The sequence below is a fragment of the Ochotona curzoniae genome, unplaced genomic scaffold (assembly GCF_017591425.1).
Source record: "Ochotona curzoniae isolate NIBS_2020 unplaced genomic scaffold, NIBS_Ocur_1.0 contig_2193, whole genome shotgun sequence".
Taxonomy (NCBI): domain Eukaryota; kingdom Metazoa; phylum Chordata; class Mammalia; order Lagomorpha; family Ochotonidae; genus Ochotona; species Ochotona curzoniae.
In genome coordinates this window covers 16,273-21,336 of record NW_024465363.1, presented here as the reverse complement: position 1 = coordinate 21,336, position 5,064 = coordinate 16,273, and the positions used below count along the sequence as shown (strand labels likewise).

The 5,064-nt window shown below is 43.0% G+C and overlaps 1 pseudogene; it reads left to right on the top strand.

The window, feature by feature from the left end:
- The first annotated feature begins 1,409 nt into the window (after nt 1-1,409).
- Nucleotides 1,410-2,521, top strand: LOC121150540 (annotated as a pseudogene).
- Nucleotides 2,522-5,064: the final 2,543 nt, after the last annotated feature.

The following is a 5,064-nucleotide window of genomic DNA, read 5'->3' as shown; positions in this document are numbered from 1 at the left end:
GCTGTTTTGGCTATATCCCATGTGTTTTGGTGTTTTTTCTTACTTCAGTTTGGTTCATTCCAAATAATCTCTTTTCTCTAGTCAAATTCATCACGGGCTCATGAATTATATGGTGGCATCATTTTTCCAAGGGGAAAAAAAAACAATCCCCTTTCAAAATTATATAAGAGAGGATACCGGGACAAATGGTTGTAATATGGAGATCATTTATACTAAGATTAAACTAATATCTATAGTCATCTTTCCAAAAATACGCTGTACTGAAAATGAACAATGGTCAACAATGAGAATCATCTGCTTCCTTCACATAAATGTTGCAGTATGTGAATGCTTCAATGGAGATCTTGCCTGTGTAAAAACATATATTTCAAGCCATATTCATTAGAGCTTTTATAGTTAGAGCTTTTATAGTTTTCATAACGCTTAGAATCTTGGAACAACCAAAAAACTTAAAATAGCATAACTTATGCAAATTTGTATAAAATTATAAAAATATAAATATGTTTTTAAAATTATAAAATGTAGTTACTCACTCATTTAGTTTATCTGAGTGACAAAGAGGAATGCCAAAGCCTTTCTTTAGGCTTTTGGATGTATCTACTAGAAGGATTGAATGGAGAGTGGCCTGAAATGGATATTGCTATAGGAAGGCAAATTCGGACCATGTGCAAATCAAAAACTTGATTGAAGGCATATTTAATTCTGTGCCTGGCATGTTGGCCTAGCAGCTAGAGTCCTTGCCTTGCACGTGCCAGGATCCCATATGGGCACCAGTTTCAATCCTGGCAGCTCCACTTCCCATCCAGCTCCCTGGTTATGGCCTAGGAAAGCAGTGGAAGATGGCCTAAAGCTTTGGGACCCTGTACCTGTGTGGGAGTATTGGAAGAGGATATGGGTTCCTAGCTTTGGATCTGCTCAGCTCCCACCATTGCGGTCACTTAGGGAGTCAAGATATTACTCTCTTTCTTCCTCTCTGTACATCTAAGTTTGAAATAAGAATAAGCAAATCGTGAAAAAAAAAAAAGGTTCTAAAGTGAAGAAAGAAGGGTAAGAATCATATGGTGTTGGGCAACCACTCTGTGCACTCCAGCAGAGGGGAGGGGGCTTGGCGGCATTGGAGGAGAACGTCCTGTCCTCAATGCAGTACTGGGTGCCTGGGGCTCAGGGGGGTGGCCACAGGCTTGTGCGCACCATTCCTGATATGGCAGTGGCCTGGCAGTTGGGGCTTAGGAGGCCAGGGAGGGGCTGGGAGAGCACCTGGTGAGCCCCCAAGGCCCTTTGAGCTAGCTCAGGGCTGGTACTGAGGCAGCAGCAGCAGCAGCAGCACAGGAGCACTAGAGGGGGTCGTCAGAGAGAGCTAAGGCAGGGGGGTTAATCCCAGGGCAGAGCGCCTGTTGGTAGTTGCCATGATGGGGAGCATAAGCAAACTGGTCAGCAGTGGCGGCGAGGTGGCTGCTCTGGGCCTCAAGCTGGCCTCGCTAGGCCTTCTACTCTGCGTGAGGCTTGCCAAAACATGTTTGTGCTGCTCCTTCTGTGGGAGCACGCCCAGCACCATGCCCCATACTGCGTGCTATTCCAGCTGTGCCTGGCCAAAGGGCTGTGTGCACTCATCTGCCTCCAAGCAGTTGTGCTGGCTCTTGGTTGGGCAGAGGCCCCCATAGGGGTGCTGCTGGGCACACTGGACTGCCAGCTGTTCACCTTCCTGGCCACACTCTTCTACTTTCAAGCTGCCTTCCTGCTCCTTTGCTTGAGTGTCACTTGCTACCTGGCCATGGCACACCACGGCTTCTCTGCTGAATGCCTGGCCAGCTAGCCATGCACCACCATGATGGTGTGATCCACCTGGATGCTGGCACTGGCCGTGGCCTTCCCACCTGTGCTGGATGACGGTGGTAAAGACTGGGGTGTGCCATGTGTCCTGGAGCAACAGCTTGACCTCACCCCTGACATGCTCAGCCTCCTGCTGCTGCTAGCCTTGGTGGTGGGTGTTACAAGCCTTGTCTAAATCTACCTGCTCTTCTTCATCCATGATCACTGCAAGATTAAGCCAGCAAGCCTAGAAGCCACCATCAGCCATGACTGGACCTTTCACGGTGCTGCTGGCCATGCAGCCGCCAATTGGCTAGCGGGCTTTGGCATGGACCTATGCTAACCACATTCACTGGCATCTGGGCTGCAGGGTCTGGCAAGGTCGTGCTGCCTGCTCCTACTGGAGGACTTTAAGATGGAGAAGAGACTGTGCAGGATGCTCTGTGACACAACACTGCTCGTCCTGCTGCTCTGGGACCCCTATATCCTGGCCAGCTACCTGCAGATGCTGGTGCGGCCCAGCACCACGCCCCAGGCCTACCTGTCCGCCTCAGTGTGTCTCACCTTCATGCAGGCTGGCATCAACACCATCATGTGCTTCCTGTTTAACAGGGAGCTCGGGGACTGCTTCTGCGTCCAGTTCCTCCACTGTCAGAGCCCCCAGGCAGTGCAGGCCTCCCTCCCTTGCGACTTGGAAGGCATTGGGCTGTGAGGGCTCCATGAAACCAGGGTGCTGGCATATACAGAGCTCCACCAAACTCTTTGGCCTGTGTTTCATATTACTGTGGCTTTGGGTGAGCAGACAAGGGAGTTAGTGGGAAAGGCCGACTTTTTTTTTTTTTTTTTTTTAAACGCAGGGAGTAAGTGACACTGGCCATTTTTGGTTCTGTTTTTTTTCTTCCTACTGCTGAAAACTCACTGAACAATTGTTCTCTCTATTATATCCATCTCAAGTGGAAATATTTTTGTAACATTGTGGCTTCTAAAAGTAACAAGTGTCTTGGTTAGTGGTGGTGTGGGGGTAAATATAGCATCGCATGGGGCTGTGTGGTCCTGTGTGTTCCTGGTGGTTGGGTCTTGGACTGGGAGGCTCTGGGAACAGAATAACGAATCAAAAGCTTAACTAAGGCTTTTATTGGAGGGGGAGGGAGGGTTGGGCAATAAATGATTAAAGTGATTTTATGGCGATGGCTAGTGGTTTGAGAAGTCTGGTTGTATTATGTCTTCTGAAATTAGTTTGAAAATTGTTCTGTTGTTCGTGGTATTGATGAATTGCCTTGGCAGGTACCCCAGTTCTGGGAGACCAAGTGTTCCCTTAAAGTGTTTTGTTAGGTAAAGCTGAGCTGTTTGTTTTACTGAGGGTTGTTTGAATTGAATATCAAGAACTGTAATTTTGACTGATTATTTTTGCTAAAAACTATCATTTTCAACTGAAAGAATGAATTCGGCAAGTACTATACAATTATTTATTTATTTATTTATTTATTTATTTTTTGCTTCTACTGCTATATTTTTATTGATTTATTTCCTTCTTTGAGTATTTATACCGGGATTTTCACTCTGGAAGAGAAAGAGAACTGTGTTATGTTAAGGGAATAACTTAACGAAGAAAACATTTGTAACTATGTGTGTGTGTGTGCACGTGAGTATATACATCAAATAAAATGTGTCCATTATATTTTATGTATTAATTCCAATTTAAAATAAATTAATATATTCAATTAAAAACTGTTAACTCCATAAAAATCAAATTAATTATGACTCTAACTTAATTATTTCAATTTGAAATCTCTAACCTGACTTGATTAAAACATTAGATTGCTTGGTTTTATTCATTTTAATTAACATTTATAAGTATATATTGTGAGCTTATACTGTCCTATTATTAATTTTCCCAAAGGAATGAAAGTATTTGGATTTTTTTTCCTCTTAGGCTTAATTTATTGGGTAGAATGAAAATGCTGGTGAGTATTTGAGAAAAGATAACCAAAAATTAGTCCCATTAGTATGGAAATCAACATGAAGATTTCTTGATATATGAACAGTCTTTATCAAAGACCTCTGGCAGCATTGTGCACAGGGAGGTGTGCTGATGGCAGAGATGGAGATCCTGGTTCCTGGCTTTGGCCTGGATCCAACCTGGCTGGTGTGGCCCTTGGAGGAGTGAACCAGCAGAGAGAAGAGCTCTTTTTTTCTGTACCTCTATCTTCCAAATAAACAAACAGATTGTTTTTATAAAGAAGATATAGATGTTTCTGTCATAATTGTATGATTTTTTCTTCTTTTCACAATCTTATTTTCTTACTTGGAACTAAAACTTAATATCCACTTCCCAGCTTATAGTCTGTGTTAATGTGCTCAAGTATCAGAATGAATTTGTTTTATTCAACTTTATTTTGGTTTTCATACATTTTTTAAAAGAGTCATTTATTTATTTTTATTGGAAAGCAGATATACAGAGAGGAAGAGAGACAGAGTGGATGAACTTCCAACCGATGGCTCACTCCTCAAGTGACCCCAATGGCTGGAGTTGAGTCAGTCTGAAGCAAGGAGCCTCTTCCAGTTCTCCCACACAGGTGCAGTGTCCCAAAGCTTTGCGCCATTCTCAACTGCATTCCCAGGCCACAAACAGGGAATTCGATTGGAAGCACGACCACAGGGATTTGAACCAGCATCCATATGGGACCCTGGAGAGTTCAACACAAGGACTTTAAATGCTTCGTTATCTCTCTGGGCTCTCATATATTATTTATATTGTAAATTATTAGGTCCATTACCTAAGGCCCATTAGTTTATTTAAGCAAAAATTGTCACACATATACACATGTGAAATGATGGAATTATTATTATGTGGTCTATGAAATAACAAGATGTATAAGAAAGGAGGAAAATTAATGGAAGAATAAATTATGACAGAAGAAAGAGGAGGAGAGAATGGAAATAGCTGAGAAGACCAGGAAAGAGAGAGAAGGAGAAGAAGAAATCCTAGCTATAGCAGGTGTAGCCAGCACACTTCATGATTTATGTTCTCTGCTTCCTCAGGGGATACAGGACTGTAGTTACCCCATGGAATTGAGTTTTACACTCTAACAAGGTGTCATGAAATGTGAAGCTAACCAGCTTTGTATGTTAGAAAACCATTGCTCAGGTTTTCTTTCTTTTTTTTAAAGATCCATTTATTTTTATTGAATAGGCAGATATAGAGAAAGGAGAATCTGTCTGATTCACTCCCCAAGTGGCCGCAATGGTTGGAGC